The following is a 21,794-nucleotide window of genomic DNA, read 5'->3' as shown; positions in this document are numbered from 1 at the left end:
TATCTTTATCAGATCTACAGTTATTAATCCTGATCAGGGCTTAAAAGTGCTATGGCCGGGTCCAGGTTAGTGAAACCCTATTACAGAAAAAATGGATGAAGAGGTGAGTAGGTGAATGAACATTCAATAACTTTTAAAAAGGTGAATAAAGAGCATAAAAATTGTTACAATTGTTACATTACTGAACTGTAATGAAAACTGAATTGTATGTTTTTATTTCAGAATTATTTATGTGCTTTCAATAACATTAAAACAGTTCAGCATTATTCTTACAATATATACATTTTGGGATACACTGGATTTTTTCTAAGGTTGTTCTTAATTATAATAGTCTTCTATAGATCATTATAATAGCATTCACCATGAAAGGTGTTTTTTAATCATTGTTATTACAAAAACAATCATGCAGTATTTACCATTGCTGTCTGACATCAATTGGATCCAGTTTGATCCTTGCCTGGTGTATCCTCTGAGTGGAGTTTGTATTACTGCAACTCTATGCCGGTAGGACTACCAGCATTTATCACCAAGCTGCTGATTCAAAACGCAGTGGTGTTCAACCAGCCGAGGCAGGCACATGTCACGTCTCTTTTCAGCTTAACACATTGGCTCACTCTTGTGACACTAATAAGTTCAAATCCTTGATGCTTGATTACAAAGTAGTCAATGGGTCAACACCCATACATATGGAGACACTTTTGAGGTCCTATGCTCCTTCTTGGCCACTCAAGTCTGCTGACGAACAGTGTCTGTTGATGCTACCTCTGTGTGGTATCAAATCTCAGTCCTGATTGCTTTAATGTGTAGCTCCTAGCTGGATAAAAGAGCTACCCACCTCCATTCGAACGTCTGACTTCCTCAATGTGTTTAAGAAGTGCCTGAAGACTCTCTCGCTTAGTAAATTTCTGTCTAACTGACATGAGCTGTAACTAGCTTGTATTTTGTTCTGAGCTCTTCAATTGTGATGATTAATTTGTAACTTGTACTGTAATACTTGTTTCCAAACAGTTTCCCAGACTGGTGTTTACTCGATTATGTTGACCTCTTTTGTATGTCGCTTTGGATAAAAGCATCTGCTAAGAAAATAAATGTCAATTTTCTTACCACATTCAATGGTTTCTTCTTACAGTCAAAAGACAGAATGTGCCCTGTGAAGAATTAGTGTCCCTTTCAAGGTTGGCTTCTGCACTGCACCTGTTGCACTTTGATAAGTACTTCCTTGAAACCCTGTACTATATAAAGCATATTTGAAACAAGAAGGCATTAGACTTCTAAGCACAATGTTTCCTGGTAAGTCCTTACCATCGACTCATTTAACGACCATCAGTAAGTTACTCAAAATGCCTGTGCTCTAAATGTTAATATATATATATATATATATATATATATATATATATATATATATATACTGTATATATACAAGCAACTATATTACAGCTCTATAAGCTTAAAGTGCCTTGAATGATGTTCACTGTTGAAAGTGCACTTCACAATTCAGACAATCCTCAAGCAGAATTCACATTTCACAACAATGTAAAACATAAGGTACACCAAAACAGTAAAAAAAAATGGTAGAACAAAGTACAAACCAATACACAAGTTTAAGAACTACACACCAAATATATCCAGTATACATTAAAGTACAGAGTCCCTATCCCAATGTATATGTTATAACTGGTTAGCATGAACCTGGACACAGTGGGAGATTCTATTATATTGTCAGATGTCTGTAAAGAAAAAGTGCTTGCCCAGAGCTTCTTAAAACTAAATGGCGTAATAAGCTTGTAGTTAAATGTGGTCCAGGATAACACATCATAGAGGGGAATGGGCAGCATTTTCCATTATGGCCTCTAGACTTTTCTTCTATTGCCTCCAATAAGTCCAGAGTTAGTTAGTACTGAAATTAATTTATCCTCTTTTCGCACTGTCAAGCCTTTTGATGCTGCATATGCTTAGCATCTACCATCATTAAAAGTTCTGTTCCAAACGATTTTAGAAGGGGATTAGAAAAAATGCATTTAGTGGAATTCTTTTCACTAAGTAATGCATATAAATGGGGCCTCTACGTGCAGGCAAACTCATAAAAATATAGTGCTCGGCAGCTGAACTAAGAAAAGGCTTTAGATAACAAGTGTTGCAACAGTCGCTGCTCAGAAGCAGGTAACTTACCGACTTTGCATAGGCTTAGTCCCATTATGGGGGGATAGTGAAGACACGCACAGTTCTGCAAGGAAGAGCAATTTTTGACACTTCTGTCTGCGTCTGTCAAAGGGGGCGACAGCTGGAAATACACCGCGCAGCAGAAGAAGAAGCGACTAGTCAGGAGTTTTTACGTTTTCTGTAAACTAATTGAAACGAGAAAGTGTCAGAGTCAGAAAGTGCGCAGTTACAGTTATAGCTGTAGAGACGGAGCCACTGGGGGGCCACGCAGGCGGCTGTGGGCAGACAAACACCGCCGGAGCGCGCGGCGTCGGGAGTGCGCGGGGTGGCGTCAAATTGTCTACCGTGTGGCTGTTTCTGTTACGACCGGACTCCCTGCCGGTAAGTTTTAGACTTTTTTCCCGGTGGCGAGGGCTCAGTCATAGTTACCTAATATTTACACGAAATGGTTTTAATATTCACTAGTTTATATAACATGTTTCCAAGTTAGTTTTGATAAACTTCTGTGACAATCCTATACCCTAAATCTAGCGCCTGCTTTTAAGGATGGGTTTTTGTCTGCGTTTTTGGTGTATATTTAAAGATACAGGTGAGTTAAGGGGCCATTTCCCAGAAAATAAAGGACATTTGTAATATGCGCAGCACTTGTCCGCTTCTTCTTGTCAGTTCTCCCCATATCTGATCTATCTGCCTTGTTTAACACGCGCTTCATTCTTGTCTCTTAAGATGAACACACTGTGCCCTCTTCGGTGTTCTGATAATCTTTTAATGCCTTTAATCTCGCTTCTATTTTGGCTCTTGGTCTGACTGCCGCAAGTCTCTAATACTCATTCTGTCAACAGATGTGACCGCTGTCAGACGTGCTTCGAGTGCTTGTCGCCGCTAAATGCACATTTCCCTTTTCAGAGGTAAGTCAGTGAGTGGGGTTTATGTATTCGGCGTGCAGACGACGTTTACTCGTTGAACATTGTGTAGTGGAACTTGTTTCTGTCTGTGTGATCAATGGGACCGTTTACACTTATGTATTCCTTTAAGAAGACTGAACTCGGGTAACTTATGAAGTTACAGTATTGTGAGATGAGAAAAGTGGCCAGATCATGATCTTTGTTTTGCCATCGTATTACAAATCACCTTGATAAAGGGTCAGCATTTTTATTATTCTAACTGGAAACCTTTAACTGGATTAAGTGGGTTTTAGAGCACACCCATTTTTAGTATGTCTCCGTGTTCCTTCTGCACTCACTGTCCAGTTTTTGGAAAATACTTTAAAAGAGATTTTAAAATGCACTATCACAATCTTAACTTATAAAACAATTTTCACTCGATGGAATCCACTTTCCTCTGAGATGACTGTACCTTCTAATATTTTTAGGCAGTATTAGAAATTAGTTTTTGTACAGATGTTCATTCCACATCACTAAAAGTTGTATCCAGAGTTCGAATGCTCAGGAGTAATGTTGCAACTCAATGCAATTCCAAAAATATGTGACTTGTGAAAAGAAATTTCCAATTTGTCGCAAACTGTGTGAAATTGACAATAATCAATAAACTGCCAAATACTGTATTGCTGTAACAAGTGTGATCAAACAAAATATGAACACTGACAATTTCAATAGAGAGCAAAATGGTGAATTTCATATGAAGTTGCTCAAAACACATTTAATACAAACACAAAAGAGCCTCAGCATTAGGAGAAAATGTAACCTATAAGAAAATCAGATGTGTATGGTTTGTAATTTAAATATGACATCTTTAAGGTAATATCAGCTACTTTTCTAAATCTGCTTACTCTGATGCTGGGTCTGAGGTTAAGGTAACTTTTTTATATTTGAATTAATTGTTATAGTCCATGCTTTATCACTATAAATAATTACATTGTATGTCCCAGTGCATAATTTACAAGTTTAAATATTTTCATCATATATTTTATTTAGTTTGTTATTTGCTTGGTGAACCTTAAGTTTAATTGTCTTGCCATTTTCAGTAGCTCCTTTAACCTTAGGGGCTCTTGTACATTAGGCTGAAAAAGTGAATCCTTGTTACAAATATTACAAATTTACATTTAAAATGTAAAGATCTCATAATATTTTGAAGCAATAGCTGTTGCATTAGCCTCCTATTTCACAAAACATATATTTTCAATAATTTGCTGTTAAAAAGTACACTTTTGGCCACAAAATTGTGAATTGTTTACGATTAAAACTATTTACTATTTCTTCACATTTATAACTAATGCTTAGTAAATAAAGTTACACTAACAATAAGTCTGAATTTTTGAATTACCATTCTATTATGCAATTTCTTTTTAACTTGCTTTTTTTATACTGGCCGAAGTACTCAGCATTGCCCAGGTATATTTGTAAAATGGGTTATGAAAATCAAGCTATTGCTACCTGGCTCCTCTGTCATCCAAACTGCCTTTCTATAAATGTCTCTGCTGTCATGAGCCGAGTGCATTTTCCTTTGATTCTGATTGGATTAGTTTGAGGGTATGAGTTTTTAGTGCTTAAATCATGAATAAAAGCTGACTAAAAAGAAGTGAAAAATCAACCCTTTGATCCACCTTTGTGTTGCGTTGCACTTCCACTCTCGATCTAACAACATCCAACATCCCCTACAAAAATGCATGACACTCATTTTTATATTACATTAGATAAAAGCAGTATGCGGTGTTGCCCAGGTAAGAAATGTTAAGCTTTGCTCATTTTGTGTGCTACTCTGGCTTCAGTCTGTTTGTATGTTTCACTTGCTGTAAGCCAGCAGGTGGCACCGGTGTGTAAACTGTAGCATGCAGGAAAAAAAAGATACTGGGACCCCCAAGGCCACAATTTTCGGTTCCAAAGTGCTGTAGTCTGTTATGTCTGTGTAGTTTTAAAGAGCAAATATGCAAAATCTGGTCCAGGTCAGTGGGAGAGTGTGGTATAGGGAACATATAGACAGACATTCTATTATATATATATATATATATATATATATATATATATATACTAGCAAAATACCCACGCTCGCGCGGAGAAGTAGTGTTAAAGAAGTTATGAAAAGAAAAGGAAACATTTTAAAAATAACGTAACATGATTGTCAATGTAATTGTTTTGTCTCTGCTATGAGTGTTGCTGTCATATATATATATATATATATACACATAGACACACACACATATAAACATATACATATATACATATCTACATATATACATATATACATATACACACATACACACACACACACACACATATACACATACATACATACAGATAAATATACATATACACACATACACATACATATATATATACATATACATACATACATACAGTACACACACATATACAGTGGTGTGAAAAACTATTTGCCCCTTCCTGATTTCTTATTAACACAAAATGTTTCTGATCATCAAACACATTTAACCATTAGTCAAATATAACACAAGTAAACACAAAATGCAGTTTTTAAATGATGGTTTTATTATTTAGGAGAAAAAATCCAAACCTACATGGCCCTGTGTGAAAAAGTAATTGCCCCTTGTTAAAAATAACCTAACTGTGGTGTATCACACCTGAGTTCAATTTCCGTAGCCACCCCAGGCCTGATTACTGCCACACCTGTTTCAATCAAGAAATCACTTAAATAGGAGCTGCCTGACACAGAGAAGTAGACCAAAAGCACCTCAAAAGCTAGACATCATGCCAAGATCCAAAGAAATTCAGGAACAAATGAGAACAGAAGTAATTGAGATCTATCAGTCTGGTAAAGGTTATAAAGCCATTTCTAAAGCTTTGGGACTCCAGCGAACCACAGTGAGAGCCATTATCCACAAATGGCAAAAACATGGAACAGTGGTGAACCTTCCCAGGAGTGGCCGGCCGACCAAAATTACCCCAAGAGCGCAGAGACGACTCATCCGAGAGGTCACTAAAGACCCCAGGACAACGTCTAAAGAACTGCAGGCCTCACTTGCCTCAATTAAGGTCAGTGTTCACGACTCCACCATAAGAAAGAGACTGGGCAAAACGGCCTGCATGGCAGATTTCCAAGACGCAAACCACTGTTAAGCAAAAAGAACATTAGGGCTCGTCTCAATTTTGCTAAGAAACATCTCAATGATTGCCAAGACTTTTGGGAAAATACCTTGTGGACTGATGAGACAAAAGTTGAACTTTTGGAAGGCAAATGTCCGTTACATCTGGCGTAAAAGGAACACAGCATTTCAGAAAAAGAACATCATACCAACAGTAAAATATGGTGGTGGTAGTGTGGTAGTGTGATGGTCTGGGGTTGTTTTGCTGCTTCAGGACCTGGAAGGCTTGCTGTGATAGATGGAACCATGAATTCTACTGTCTACCAAAAATCCTGAAGGAGAATGTCCGCCATCTGTTCGTCAACTCAAGCTGAAGCGATCTTGGGTGCTGCAACAGGACAATGACCCAAAACACACCAGCAAATCCACCTCTGAATGGCTGAAGAAAAACAAAATGAAGACTTTGGAGTGGCCTAATCAAAATGCATGACACTCATTTTTATATTACATTAGATAAAAGCAGTATGCGGTTGTGTGCTACTCTGGCTTCAGTCTGTTTGTATGTTTCACTTGCTGTAAGCCAGCAGGTGGCACCGGTGTGTAAACTGTAGCATGCAGGAAAAAAAAGATACTGGGACCCCCAAGGCCACAATTTTCGGTTCCAAAGTGCTGTAGTCTGTTATGTCTGTGTAGTTTTAAAGAGCAAATATGCAAAATCTGGTCCAGGTCAGTGGGAGAGTGTGGTATAGGGAACATATAGACAGACATTCTATTATATACTGTATATATATATACTAGCAAAATACCCAGGGCCATGTAGGTTTAGTGTGTTAAAGAAGTTATGAAAAAGAAAAGGAAACATTTTAAAAATAACGTAACATGATTGTCAATGTAATTGTTTTGTCACTGTTATGAGTGTTGCTGTCAATATATATATATACACATAGACACACACACATATAAACATATTATACATATCTACATATACACATATCTACACATACACATATCTATATATATATATACATATACACATCTACATATATATATTCACATATCAACATATACAGTATATACACTGTGGTCCCCGGCTGGGGCTGGAGCCCGGCTGGGACGCACCAAGAGGACGAGAGGAGGGCTTGTGCCTCCTCCAGACAGCGAGGGGGCGTCCGTCCTGGTTATGTTGGGGGCCTCGGGTAAAGGGCTTGGAAGCCCAGCCCTGTAGGGACCCGTAGCCACTGCCAGGCGGCGCCCCGATGCTGGTATATCCCGTGTGGTCCCCGGCCAGGGCTGGAGCCCGGCCGGGACGCCCAGGAGGACCAGAGGAGGGCTTGTGCCTCCTCCAGACCGAGAGGGGGCGTCCGTCCTGGTTATGCTGGAGGCCTCGGGTAGAGGGCTTGGAAGCCCAGCCCTGTAGAGACCCGTGGCCACCGCCAGGCGGCGCCCCAGTGCCTGATTACCCCGGGAGCCCGGCACTTCCGCCACACAAGGGCGTGTCTGCGGAGGAGTGCCGGGGAGCAGCTGGAGCCCATCCGGGTTCCCATAAAAGGGGCCGCCTCCCTCCAGTCAGTGGCGAGAGTCGGGTGGAAGAGGACGGAGCTGAGAAAGAGAGAGAGAGAGAGGACGGGAGGCGGCCAGGAAGGCATTGAACTTGTAAGGCCTGGACAGTTGGGGAAATCGGTGCAAGAGGCACTGGGGTTTAGGCACAGTTATTTGTAAATATTGTAAATAAATGAGTGTGTGGTGGAACCAACGATGTCTGTCTGCTTGTGTCCGGGTTCAAGTTCACAACACATGCATATACACACATACACACACACACATATACACATACATACATACAGATAAATATACATATATATACACACATACACATACATATATATATATACATATACATACATACATACAGCACACACACATATATATATATACTAACAAGCACATATATAAACATATATATATATAGATCTACATATATATACATATCCACATATATATATACACATACATACATACATACATACATACATATATATATATATATATCTACGTATATATAGTGTATATAGCAAAATCCCCGCGCTTCGCAGCAACGAAGTACTGCTTTTAAATTTTTATTAAGAAGAAAAGAAAACCTTTTTAAACTGAGGGAAAATATACCAATAACTATCTGTGAAGGATCTCTTTGTATACCACGTTGTCAGTTCAGCACTCCGGTTGTGATATTACCAAGCTGTGCACTGAGCTTACTTTTGAGAGTGCAACGTATAGTTTTGTCTAGTAGAAAAGCAATGTTACCTCAAATCAATGGCAACCTTTTGTAGGGTCTGTCCCTGAGACTTATTAATTGTCATCGCGAAGCAGAGCCTTACTGGAAATTGGAGGCATTTGAATTGAAATGGGAGATCAGAGGGTATAACGGTGATGCGAGGAATACATTCAGAGTATGGCGATCTGCTGTTTTTTTGTGTAGCTGCTTTCACACAGCTTCTCCGCTGCTTTATAAACGAACACCATATAAGGCCGTCGTTTCTCCTTGCTTTGCGATTCTGTACTGTTTTATAGTTCATTTATTACGATTCTTATAGTTATTGTGTAGCTATCTGAGACTTACTTTACTGTTCAGGTACCCATTTCTTTTATTTAATCCGCGGCTTGTACGCTATTTTTTGTTCGTTTATTACGATTATAGATATTTATTGATTCCCTTCTTTAGCTGACTGCCTGCTCATATAAGGCGCTCCGCTGGTTTTTTGTGAAGCAGCCTTTACACAGCTTTTCCGCTGTTTTATAAACGAACAACATATAAGGCCATCCTTTTTCCTTGCTTCCCCAAGGAAACTGCCTTTTTATTTAATCCACGGGTTCTCCAATGTTTTATTGTTTGTTTATTATGGTTGTTATAGTTCTCTTTATATAGCACGTTGTCAGTTCAGCACTCCGGTTGTAATATGACGAAGCTGCGTGAGCTCACTCTTGAGAATGCAACAAATAGTTGTCCAGGAGAAAAGCAATCTTGCCTGAAATCAATGGCATCGTTTTGTAGGGCCTGTCCCTGAGACTTATTACTTGTCATCACGAAGCAGAGCCTTACTGGAAATTGGAGGCATCTGAATTGAAATGGGAGATCAGAGGGTATAACGGGGGTGCGAGGAATACATTGAGTGTGGAGAAACTCTAGAGACAGCGTGTGTATTAACTTGTGGATTTTTCTGTGAGTATTTGGTGGCAGCGTGAAGTTGCTTCATAAGACTGCGTTAGCTGTGGAGCTCAACTCGGAGCATATTCTTTTCCTACCTTGTCAATTGTGTAATGCGTTTTTTAAACAGGTTTGATGCATGGAAGTGATCACTCGTACTGCGTTCAGTCAGTTCACGTGAGCTGCTCTCTTGTGTGATGCTGCGATGTCCACGGCTTTATTTAATGTTAGCTAAGACCCGGCACTTAAAAGTTTCTCGCTACAGCAATTTTAACTCCATTACCAAGTGATCCAAAGTCTTGTTTATACCTCGTGTTTTCTCATTAAACTTGTATCTTGCGAATAAAGTATTCGATGAAGGCATGACAAACGGCAGCGGGAGTGTGTCCATAAACTTAATTTAAACTTACGGTTTACACCGTGCTTTGTTTCCGCAGTAGCTGCACTTATGAATAAGCTTGTATGCGTTTTTCAGCACTCTTTTGGAGCTCTTCCTTCTTTTCTACGTACTGCGTTCACAGTCAGTTCACGTGATTACGTGGGAAGTGTGATGATGTGACATGCAGCTCTGCCCCCCACGGCCATCAAGCTAAAGTCCATTACAGTATATGGAGAAAAATAGGTTCCAGTTATGACCATCACATGTAGAATTTCGAAAAATGAAACCTGCGTAACTTTTGTAAGTAACCTGTAAGGAATAAGCCTGCCAAATGTCAGCCTTCTACCTACACGGAAAGTTGGAGAATTAGTGATGAGTAAGTGAGTGAGTGAGTCAGAGAGGGCTTTGCCTTTTATTAGTGTATATATATATATATATATATATATATATATATATATATATATATATATATATATATATATATATATATATATATATATATATATATACAGTGCATCCGGAAAGTATTCACAGCGCATCACTTTTTCCACATTTTGTTATGTTACAGCCTTATTCCAAAATGGATTAAATTAATTTTTTTCCTCAGAATTCTACACACAACACCCCATAATGACAATGTGAAAAAGTTTACTTGAGGTTTTTGCAAATTTATTAAAAATAAAAAAACTGAGATCCCATGTACTGTACATAAGTATTCACAGCCTTTGCTCAATACTTTGTCGATGCACCTTTGGCAGCAATTACAGCATGATGCCACAAGCTTGGCACACCTATCCTTGGCTAGTTTCGCCCATTCCTCTTTGCAAGCTCCATCAGGTTGGATGGGAAACATCGGTGCACAGCCATTTTAAGATCTCTCCAGAGATGTTCAATGGAATTCAAGTCTGGGCTCTGGCTGGGCCACTCAAGGACATTCACAGAGTTGTCCTGAAGCCACTCCTTTGATATCTTGGCTGTGTGTTTAGGGTCGTTGTCCTGCTGAAAGATGAACCATCATACCAGTCTGAGGTCAAGAGCGCTCTGGAGCAAGTTTTCATCCAGGATGTCTCTGTACATTGCTGCAGTCATCTTTCACTTTATCCTGACTAGTCTCCCAGTTCTATCCCCACAGCATGATGCTGCCACCACCATGCTTCACTGTAGGGATGGTATTGGCCTGGTGATGAGCGCTGCCTGGTTTCCTCCAAACGTGACGCCTGACATTCACACCAAAGAGTTCAATCTTTGTCTCATCAGACCAGAGAATTTTGTTTCTCATGGTCTGAGAGTCCTTCAGGTGCCTTTTGGCAAACTCCAGGTGGGCTGCCATGTGCCTTTTACTAAGGAGTGGCTTCCGTCTGGCCACTCTACCATACAGGCCTGATTGGTGGATTGCTGCAGAGATGGTTGTCCTTCTGGAAGGTTCTCCTCTCTCCACAGAGGACCTCTGGAGCTCTGACAGAGTGACCATCGGGTTCTTGGTCACCTCCCTGACTAAGGCCCTTCTCCCCCGATCGCTCAGTTTAGATGGCCGGCCAGCTCCAGGAAGAGTCCTGGTGGTTTCAAACTTCTTCCACTTACGGATGATGGAGGCCACTGTGCTCATTGGGACCTTCAAAGCAGCAGAAATGTTTCTGTAACCTTCCCCAGATTTGTACCTTGAGACAATCCTGTCTCTGAGGTCTACAGACAATTCCTTTGACTTCATTCTTGGTTTGTGCTCTGACATGAACTGTCAACTGTGGGACCTTCTATAGACAGGTGTGTGCCTTTTCAAATCGTGTCCAATCAACTGAATTTACCACAGGTGGATTCCAATTAAGCTGCAGAAAAATCTCAAGGATGATCAGGGGAAACAGGATGCACCTGAGCTTAATTTGGAGCTTCATGGCAAAGGCTGTGACTACTTATGTACATGTGCTTTCTCATTTTTTTTATTTATAATAAATTTGCAAAAATCTCAAGTAAACTTTTTTCACGTTGTCATTATGGGGTGTTGTGTGTAGAATTCTGAGGATAAAAATGAATTTAATCCATTTTGGAATAAGGCTGTAACATAACAAAATGTAGAAAACGTGATGCGTTGTGAATACTTTCCGGATACACTATATATATATATATATATATAGTGTTGTGAAAAACTATTTGCCCCCTTCCTGATTTCAAACACATTTAACCATTAGTCAAATATAACACAAGTAAACACAAAATGCAGTTTTTAAATGATGGTTTTTATTATTTAGGGAGAAAAAAAAATCCAAACCTACATGGCCCTGTGTGAAAAGTAATTGCCCCTTGTTAAAAATAACCTAACTGTGGTGTATCACACCTGAGTTCAATTTCCGTAGCCACCCCCAGGCCTGATTACTGCCACACCTGTTTCAATCAAGAAATCACTTAAGTACGAGCTGCCTGACACAGAGAAGTAGACCAAAAGCACCTCAAAAGCTAACATCATGCCAAGATCCAAAGAAATTCAGGAACAAATGAGAACAGAAGTAATTGAGATCTATCAGTCTGGTAAAGGCTATAAAGCCATTTCTAAAGCTTTGGGACTCCAGCGAACCACAGTGAGAGCCATTATCCACAAATGGCAAAAACATGGAACAGTGGTGAACCTTCCCAGGAGTGGCCGGCCGACCAAAATTACCCCAAGAGCGCAGAGGCGACTCATCCGAGAGGTCACAAAAGACCCCAGGACAATGTCTAAAGAACTGCAGGCCTGACTTGCCTCAATTAAGGTCAGTGTTCACGACTCCACCATAAGAAAGAGACTGGGCAAGAACGGCCTGCATGGCAGATTTCAAGGCAAAACCACTGTTAAGTAAAAGAACATTAGGGCTCGTCTCAATTTTGCTAAGAAACATCTCAATGATTGCCAAGACTTTTGGGAAAATACCTTGTGGACTGATGAAAAGTTGAACTTTTTGGAAGGCAAATGTCCCGTTACATCTGGCGTAAAAGGAACACAGCATTTCAGAAAAGAACATCATACCAACAGTAAAATATGGTGGTGGTAGTGTGATGTTCTGGGGTTGTTTTGCTGCTTCAGGACCTGGAAGGCTTGCTGTGATAGATGGAACCATGAATTCTACTGTCTACCAAAAAATCCTGAAGGAGAATGTCCGACCATCTGTTCGTCAACTCAAGCTGAAGCGATCTTGGGTGCTGCAACAGGACAATGACCCAAAACACACCAGCAAATCCACCTCTGAATGGCTGAAGAAAAACAAAATGAAGACTTTGGAGTGGCCTAGTCAAAGTCCTGACCTGAATCCAATTGAGATGTTATGGCATGACCTTAAAAAGGCGGTTCATGCTAGAAAACCCTCAAATAAAGCTGAATTACAACAATTCTGCAAAGATGAGTGGGCCAAAATTCCTTCAAAGCGCTGTAAAAGACTCATTGCAAGTTATCATAAGCGCTTGATTGCAGTTATTGCTGCTAAGGGTGGCCCAACCAGTTATTAGGTTCAGGGGGCAATTACTTTTTCACACAGGGCCATGTAGGTTTGGATTTTTTCTCCCTAAATAATAAAAACCATCATTTAAAAACTGCATTTTGTGTTTACTTGTGTTATATTTGACTAATGGTTAAATGTGTTTGATGATCAGAAACATTTTGTGTGACAAACATGCAAAAGAATAAGAAATCAGGAAGGGGGCAAATAGTTTTTCACACCACTGTATATATATATACAGTATATATATAATCTTTTGCAGTGATTTCTATTCTAAGACACTTTAAAAGTTCACAACTATGATACTATTATGTTTAGGTTGATTTTGTAAGTGAGTGTCATAGGGCCTTACAGGTCCAGAGTCCTAGGTTTGATACCATACCTGGGTATTGTGTGTGCGGATTTTGCTAATCCTCTCAGTGTTTTGTGTGTGTATTTGCATTTTTCTTCATGTACTCCTATTTTCCTTACACTTTTCAGCAACTTTTCCCCTGACACATGTGTTTTGTGTAAGTGAACGTGACAATCTGCATACAGTATGTAAGTGTGCAGTATGATTAAGTGATGCCCCAGATCTTTTTTTCTTTTTTTGACTGGTTTTCCTGTATCATCACTAAAAGATTCTTGAAAATAAATTCCTTTAAAGTATTTTAGGATTGCTTCTTTTTTTTTAATCCCACTCCCTCCTAGATCTACATTTTATTAACTAGAGGATTTTGCAGGTGTGTGTGTGTTTTTTAACAAAATTACTGCACCCTAAAAGGCATTAGTTCTCTCCTGCTCCTGTTCAGTCTTGAGCATGTGGTGTTAAAACTTGTAAACATTAATTACTCCAATGAAGTGGTAGCTGGTTTTCTTTCTTATCAACAACAACAGACAATGACTGACATATTTATGATTTCCCTTTTGTTTTATAATAATAATAATTTACTTTTATATAGCACTTTTCTCACTACTCATGGTGTTTAAGTGATTGAGGAGCCACTTCAACCACCATACATGTGTAGCATCCATCTGGATGATGCAAAGGCAGCCATTTGGCGCCAGTATGTTTGCCACATATTAGCTGTTAGGTGGTGAAGTGGTGAGAGAGATTACAGAATTATAGACAGAGGATGATTACATGGCCATGGTGGGTAACTTAGCCTGGACATGGGTATAAACCCTATTCAGTTATGATCACAGAGAGCCAGGACCTCAATTTTTATGTCTCATCCGAAGGATATTGCCATTTTTACAGTACAGTGCCCCCATCAATTCATTGAGGCATAGGGATCCACATTCAGACCACAGAGTTAGTGCCTCCTGCTGGCTTCACCAACACCTCTTCCTGCTGCAGCCTAGGCTTTCCTAGATGGTCTCCCATCCAAGTACTGGCCAGGCCCAAACATGCTTAGTTTCAAGTGGATGACCTCTTCTGAAGTGCATTTGGTGTGACTTTAAATCATCATTTTAGGAGGTTTTTCAGCTTTGGTGACCTGCATTTTCTCTGACTCAAACAACACTGTGTTTCACACCATTTTAGTGTCTGAATTGTTGACAAATATTACCTGCAATAGTGACTTGTAATTAACAATTAATTCTTACTACAGCTATTTAATGTATACAACAACTGAAAATGAAAACAAAAAAAAAACATTTTTAAGGATACAAATTCCCACATGTTACTCCCACAGGACTTAACATCTCAGACTGCAGGGTTTGACAGATACAGGCCTTATTAACAATCCATTATGACAGTAATTTTTTAAGACTGTTAGTTTTCATTTAGTCTTTTTGGGACTTATTGTAGCCAAAGCTTCTTGTGCTCTGTTTTAAATTTTGATCTGTATTATTTGTTAACAATGTACTTTCCTAAAAATTACTCACATACGGCATTTTGTGTACACTAATTTTTGTAAGTTGCTTTGAATTAAGTCATCTGTTTATTAAATAAAAGTGTTCAGAAAGCACTCACTGATCACTATAAGTACCCATTTAGTATATTAATTTGTTCTGTTGTTCTACTTGCTGTGCCCACTGTTATATATAAAAATGAGAAAGGCAGTGACATTACATCTTCTGGCCTCAGGTGGTACAAGGGAGCATAGCCAGGATAAAGAAAAATTGATTAATGACTGCATGCTAATGCTTTTCAGCAATCATATAGAAGTTTGCCTGGCTTTCTGATGTTTGTTATTAGTAGGCAGCACAAAGTTTGCTCTTTGCCATCTGTTTGATTACATCAATTTTGGTGTCTTTGTAAAGAGAAAAAGCCAGACAAAATCCAATGGAACTGGAATTTGACTCAACTCAACTGTTTCTCATAATTACAATATATTAGAGGAGTGCATTTCTATTTTGTATGACTTGTTTTACCTTATTAAACTAAGTTTATATTGGATTGAGATCTGTTAAGTGAGAAACACACTACATTAAGTTAAATTCATTGTCCTTTTCTTGGAATAATTCATCAACTTTTTAGCTTTGTCCAAGAATTATAATTCAGGTGAAAATGGTCGTTTGTTAGAAATGAAAGCTGCCTTGATGAGAATGCCATTATTATCCAGATATTCTGTGGAATTTAAACATAGAGCCATATAAACATTTACACTGCCATCATCAGCCTTCATTTCAAACAAGACACCTGGCGGAATTAATTTAAGCAGTTATGGCATTTCTGGCATATCCTAACCCTCTCTTCAGAGTGAATCAACAAAAACCATGATATGTAAGACCAGGCAATGTTTTTCCTGTCCCGAAGTGTTTGTGATCTTTAGTCCACTGTTAATGAATGTCTGTGTCTTCACCGACAAGAGAGGAATTCGATTAGGTCATGAATTGTCTGCCTGTGACAAGGTGTAACAAGCCATGCATTTTGATTTGTATCTTTTGGACCTATTCTTATACTTGGCTGATAATTGACTGGCTGTGTTCAGTCTGTTACTCTGTGTAAGTTGTGTCAATCTCCATCAGCCCCGTTTTATCATTACCATTTACTATTCACAGGAAATCATCTGACTGGTTTTTGGGTGGTTGTTGATTCTCTTTTTTTGTAAACAAGCTTTCTTCTATTTAACAAATACCAGAAATGAAAGATTGCAAGTGATTTTGAAACATAAAGCAGAACCCACGAACATAGTCCTGTGAGAAAAGGTAAAGAAAAAAGTGAAATAATGACAACAGTAGCAATGAGAGTGGCAGCACTCTGACCAACCAGCCAGAGACTAAAAGTCCAGAACTAAGGCTGAAAATATTAAAACATGCCCATGTCAAAATTCATTGTCATCCCATCTCCCAACTATCTTTAAAACAGGTAGTTAGTTTTTAAAATATTGGACATAGATGAGCCATTTATATGTGACACAGAGAATTTAAGAGAGGATCTGGTTGTAGGCAGTGGACCTATAGAAATTTGAAGGATGTGGATTAGGGGAATTCCAGCAAGATGACAGTGTCGTCTTGGCCACATGCTTTGAATAGATGAGAAGAAGAGCACAGAGGTCCAACAAGAATTTTCAAAACCCTGTTTTGAATAGATTTGAGAAGAAGAGCACAGAGGTCTAGTAAAAGAAAGATACAGGATGAGAGCAAGATTTAAAGATAGTCAGAGGGACGGCATTGGAGGACATTTGTGGAGGAAAGAACAATTGGCATTTGGAGATCAGAATTGATAACAGAAGTCAGTCCCATAGTTTAGCATGTTCGGCATGCACACATGTAAACTGAACATGTTAGTGATTAGGGCTTTTAAAAAAGAGTGGGATATTTATGAGGAAGCGAAGGGAGAAGCTATCTTGTATTCGAAAGTTTTAAGTATTGTCCTTAGCTGAAGCTGAAAGAGATTAAAGAGGGCAATTAGAGAACCTGGACCTTGGTGATAGGAATGTTTTAAACACTGAGCTATCAGTAATATCTCCAAGTATGCTGATGCAGTAATAGCACATTCACCATTTTGAAAATGTCAGTTGTAAAAGCTTGGAGTGCAAGTGTGCCAACCCAGACAAAGGCCCATGTGTCTCCAAACCTGATGCCAAGTCCCAAGTCATTGAAAACAAGAGGGACAAAAATTGAGGCATTGTGACTTCCATATCAGGGATGTAAATGTAAAAAAAGAGAGAATGGGGGGAGACCCAATTACATTTAATTTGGGAGGCAGGATTGCAGGTTAGTGGCAGGGTCAATCCAACTCCATATTGAATACACAACATACAGCCAATGTTTTAATTCTAAATCAGGTAAAGACCCCCACCCAGCCTTCCCTAGATAATTAGAGTGTATTTGATGTATTCTTTTTAAAAAAAGGAATCTGACCTTGGAATAGTATTCAACAGATGGAGAGAGGGGAAGTACAGCACTGTCAGAATCATAATGGGAAGCAATCTGTGTTTTAGCAATAGACATCCAGAGCAGAAAAATAAAAGAAGAATCAACCAAGAGAGAGATTCCATTATGCTTGTTAGAAAGCACGGTAGCTGGAGGCAACATTGCCCTGCATTTATATAGAAATATCATTGCCAGTGTGAAAACCCTTGCAAGTTTTTGATCGTAATATAGTCTAGCACCCACTGCCATGGGTGTTTTTCACTTAAATATTTAATTTTGTCCCTACTTCTTCTGAATTCCAATCACATATATTGGTACCTTACCTGGCTGTACTTGCACTGTGCCCGTTTGCAGCTTCCAGTTAACCTGGGAAGCACATTCTGGGATGTGACAGAAATTTGAGCAGTTACAGAAAATGTATATGGGCATGTGACCGGGCTAGAAACTGAACAATTTTGTAAAAAAAATGGTTCAGTCACATTTCTCAATAAACAGTTCACTTAGAGATGAAAAACAGTTTAAGGACAAGCACCCCATATGGCTGATTCTGCCTTGTACTGCCAGAACAGGCAATATGCTCCTACTGCAACCCTGTAAAATATTTTTAAAAGAACCTTCCATTCATCCATCCATTTTCTAATACAGTTATCCAGCACATGGTTCTGGGAGGCCAGAACCTCTCTTGGCAGCATTGGATGTAAAGCAAGAATCAGTTCTGGGCAAAGGATGAATCTATTGCATAGCAAATTCACACCTACACTTATTTATAAAGGAGCAATTTAGAGACCTAAATTAATCTAAAACATAGTTCTTTATGATATTAGAGGCAGACCAACATAGAGACAGATAGAGAGAATGCACAAACTTCACTAGGAAGCACTCAGGCATGGATTCAAACTCAATAATCTGGAACTGTATGGTGGAAACCCTTAGCCCTATAAAGACATTTTGCTAAAGAAAAACAAATCATTGAATGTATAGAAGTTATTTTAAGAACCTGTTTCTTTCACCTTATTTCTGTATTTAAATAATCCCACATATAACAGAGACAATGTATTAGCAAATCATTTCTTAATATTATTAGTGTCTTCTATAGTTGAACAGATGCCTAAAGAGATTTATACTTAGAACTGTGTACAATTAGATTAGGGAAGGCCGATTACAAGTACTGAACATGCACCTAACTGAACTTTTTGCATTGTGCATCAAGTAACTGTTGTCACCCTGTGGAGCATTTTAACAACTCCTCTTCAGCCAACTTGTTTTCTGAGTATGGACACAGACAGCTACCAGGGAATTACATTAAGGGACTAATATCATCGTGGGGAAAAACTGACTCCATGTGCATCTGTTTCAGTCTGTAGACATGGAATTATTTCTGTCTGTAGCAGTTGGTGTCTCTGTTTTCAAAATTAGGTTTGATCTTGTCTGTAAAAATTCTAATAATTCATTCCATTAGTTTCATGTCAAGTTACATTTTTACTTCAATTATTTTAATACATTTTTAAATTATCATCACTGAAAGCAAATTATTTTATATTACATGCAAACAATTGTTGTTTATTTATTTGTGCATATATGTATTTAAATATTGATCTAAGCAAATCATCTAATTAATGAATCTAAGGAAAAAAGGTCAAATTCTAATCGAGGTTTCTGAAGAAAGCACCAATGTAAAAAATAAAATGTTATATTATAGAACAGTTACCGGATATGTTTTCACTACACTACAATCTGCTATTTTATTATTGTGATCCTTAAATATTTTTTTTTTGTTTAAGTTTGTATACTCTGCAGAAATTGCTGTAATAATAATAATAATAACTCTTACTTTTCTAACCATCATTTATTTAGCAGAACTCCCTTTGTAAGTGTGGTGTGTACCATTGTTTCACTATCTAAGAAGGCTAAGATTATAGTGTTTGAACAGAGCTGCAGAGATGAGCTAAACCGCAGCAGGGTTTTTGCATACAGTTTGTTGAGGTTGCTCAACTGAAAAACACAAAACTCACTAAAATCAAGTTTTTGGAGTTTTTATATAGTTATATAGTTCTTTGTAGTGGAACACAAGTATTATTGCTCCTTATGGATCATTCTACAGCAGCTCCCTGCATATTTACAGTATGTTGCTGGCTCAGAGGCAACACAATGCTCCTCAATATACCTAACGTGTATGACCTGATTCTGCCAGGATCCTCAAAGAAACTTACCAGTGTCCATGATGCCAGGCCAATGGATGTTAGTAGAGGAAAAACATCTTGTAAGTCCTCTGTATTCATGCTCACTTTCACGCTCTTCACTTTCTGTTTTCATGACTGTGTGCTAACCCCAATGATTCTACTAGATAACCTTTCTTTTTTCCAGATTCTACAATCCTTTATAATATGCATTTTAGTTTCTAAAGATATCACTTTAAGCTTTTGTGGCATACTGGGTAAACTCATACAGTACATATGAAATAACTAATCACTCATTTATAATAACTTTATGTTTAACAGTATACTCTGTATGAGCGAGAGACAAGGTCTGTTCCATGTAGGGTGGCTACACAGTGCCATAGCACTTTATGCTAGCTTCATTATTAAGGAGCTTCTTCCTCAAAGAATTTGTTAACCGTGGCATGTGTAAAAATTAGCTATCCACTGTCTTAATTAAGGCTGCATAACCGTCCTAATCCTACCTTGTCCTTTAAGCCTTGCTTTATCGTTGATCTCTTTGAGCTCCACTCCAACCCAGTCCATGTGAGCCATTGGCTCTTTTCCACAAGTGACTCTTCATGCATGCCTGTAGAACAAGAGGTCCTTTTGAAGGATGCCCAAGAGACATGAGGGGTATCGCCCAGTTGCATGGCAAGTAGTTCCATGTCATCCTTGGCACATGAGGAGGCATGTACCTATCTCATTAAAGGGCCAAATGCCCGGCTTGTGGCTAGTGCACAGCTGCACCCTACTGCTGTATCAGCGTGGCAGGAGGGGCTAAATGCTGGGCTCTTAAACTTTTCCAAGCAGAAGAAAATCCCTGGAGTGTATCCCCTGTGAAGTATAGCGGCCCAGACACACACAGACGGACACCGTTTTAATCATCACCCACGTTTATTTACAACTATATTACAAAAGTGCACCACCACCAACCCTCCAGTCTCCACAAAGTCAAAAGTCACAGTCCACACACAAACACTCGGGCTTCTCCTTGCCTCCTCTGCCATGACCTTGTCCTCCTCCTCACCCGACTCCAGCCTTGATTACAGGGCGGCGGCTCCTTAAGTAGGTGGCTGATTGGTGACCACACCCAGCCACCTGTGACAGTACTCCCCCGCTAGCTGGGACCTCCCGGTACCAGCGGACCATTCCACGAGGACGAAGACGCCTCGGCGCCAAGCCGACACATTGCAGGGTAGGGCCCGAGCCTCTAAAGAAAACAGAAAAACAAGGGGCGGGGACGTTGCCCTGACACAGCCCCTTGGCTTGTCCTTGCAGCTGGGCCAACAATCTCCGCTCCAATCGGCTCTCTGTTGCTCCCCCATTCGGCTTCCTCGTGCGGTAAGTCGGTGGTCCCTGCCAGGGTACCACCCGTGAGCTCAGGCAATGTGTCCACCTCCCACGCTGCGGGGTTTTCCTCTGCCTCCATGTCGGAGGAACTGGCTTCCCCAAGCCGCTTCCTCCGCCTACTTTGGGACGCCGCGGCGGCTTGGATCTGCTCATTGTAAGAGCGCAGACCCGGCCCCGCTGGCGTCCGGAGCGTTACGGGGTCGGTCTCACTCACCTTCCCCGCTGTGCCTCTCCGTCCAGGAGCTCCCGCAGTGCGCCAATCCTCACTTGCCTGCGGCTCTCGATCTGACGCCACTGCCGTCCCTCCTGACAGCAGTGTCTCTGCCCGGAGGGCACATCGCTCGGCCGGCGGCGACAGCACAAGGCGCAGTTCTTCTTGCAGCTCCTGTAACACAGCCGCCAAGGAGAGAAGCAGCCGGCGGTGGGCTTACCTTGTGAGTGGTTCCACCGACCGACTGCTCTCTATGGGCCTTTCCCTGCAGCCCACTCGGGATTCCTGGGTGCACGGGACGGACATTCCCTGCTCTTGCCTTTGACCAACTGCTGGCAAGAGAACAGGACACACTGTCCAATCCTGTGCCTGTATTGAGGAGGAATTTCTGGCTGGCCTTCTCGCTCTCCTCTCTCACTGGAGAGCATCTCTCTGCTGCGACTTCCACAGCCCCAGTTTCACCTTCTTGGCAGCCCCTGTCCTGGGCTCCGCGTCGGTGGGCCGCCCCTT

The 21,794-nt window shown here is 40.0% G+C and overlaps 1 protein-coding gene across 2 annotated transcripts in view; it reads left to right on the top strand.

Annotated features, from left to right (window-relative positions):
- The first annotated feature begins 2,198 nt into the window (after positions 1-2,198).
- The window catches only part of LOC120514809 (palmdelphin-like), a 60,116-nt gene continuing 40,520 nt past the window's right edge, over positions 2,199-21,794 (top strand). Inside the window, exons 1-2 of one of the 2 annotated variants that reach the window (XM_039735375.1) lie at positions 2,199-2,541; positions 3,003-3,068. The gene's annotated coding sequence lies outside the window, so the exon portion shown is untranslated. The remainder of the gene's footprint in view (positions 2,542-3,002; positions 3,069-21,794) is intronic. The other variant, XM_039735376.1, reaches the window with a different exon arrangement.

The sequence above is a fragment of the Polypterus senegalus genome, chromosome 14 (genome assembly GCF_016835505.1).
Source record: "Polypterus senegalus isolate Bchr_013 chromosome 14, ASM1683550v1, whole genome shotgun sequence".
NCBI classification, from domain to species: Eukaryota; Metazoa; Chordata; class Cladistia; order Polypteriformes; family Polypteridae; genus Polypterus; species Polypterus senegalus.
Note: the sequence above shows the minus strand (reverse complement) of the source record. Positions and strands in the feature narration are given on the sequence as shown.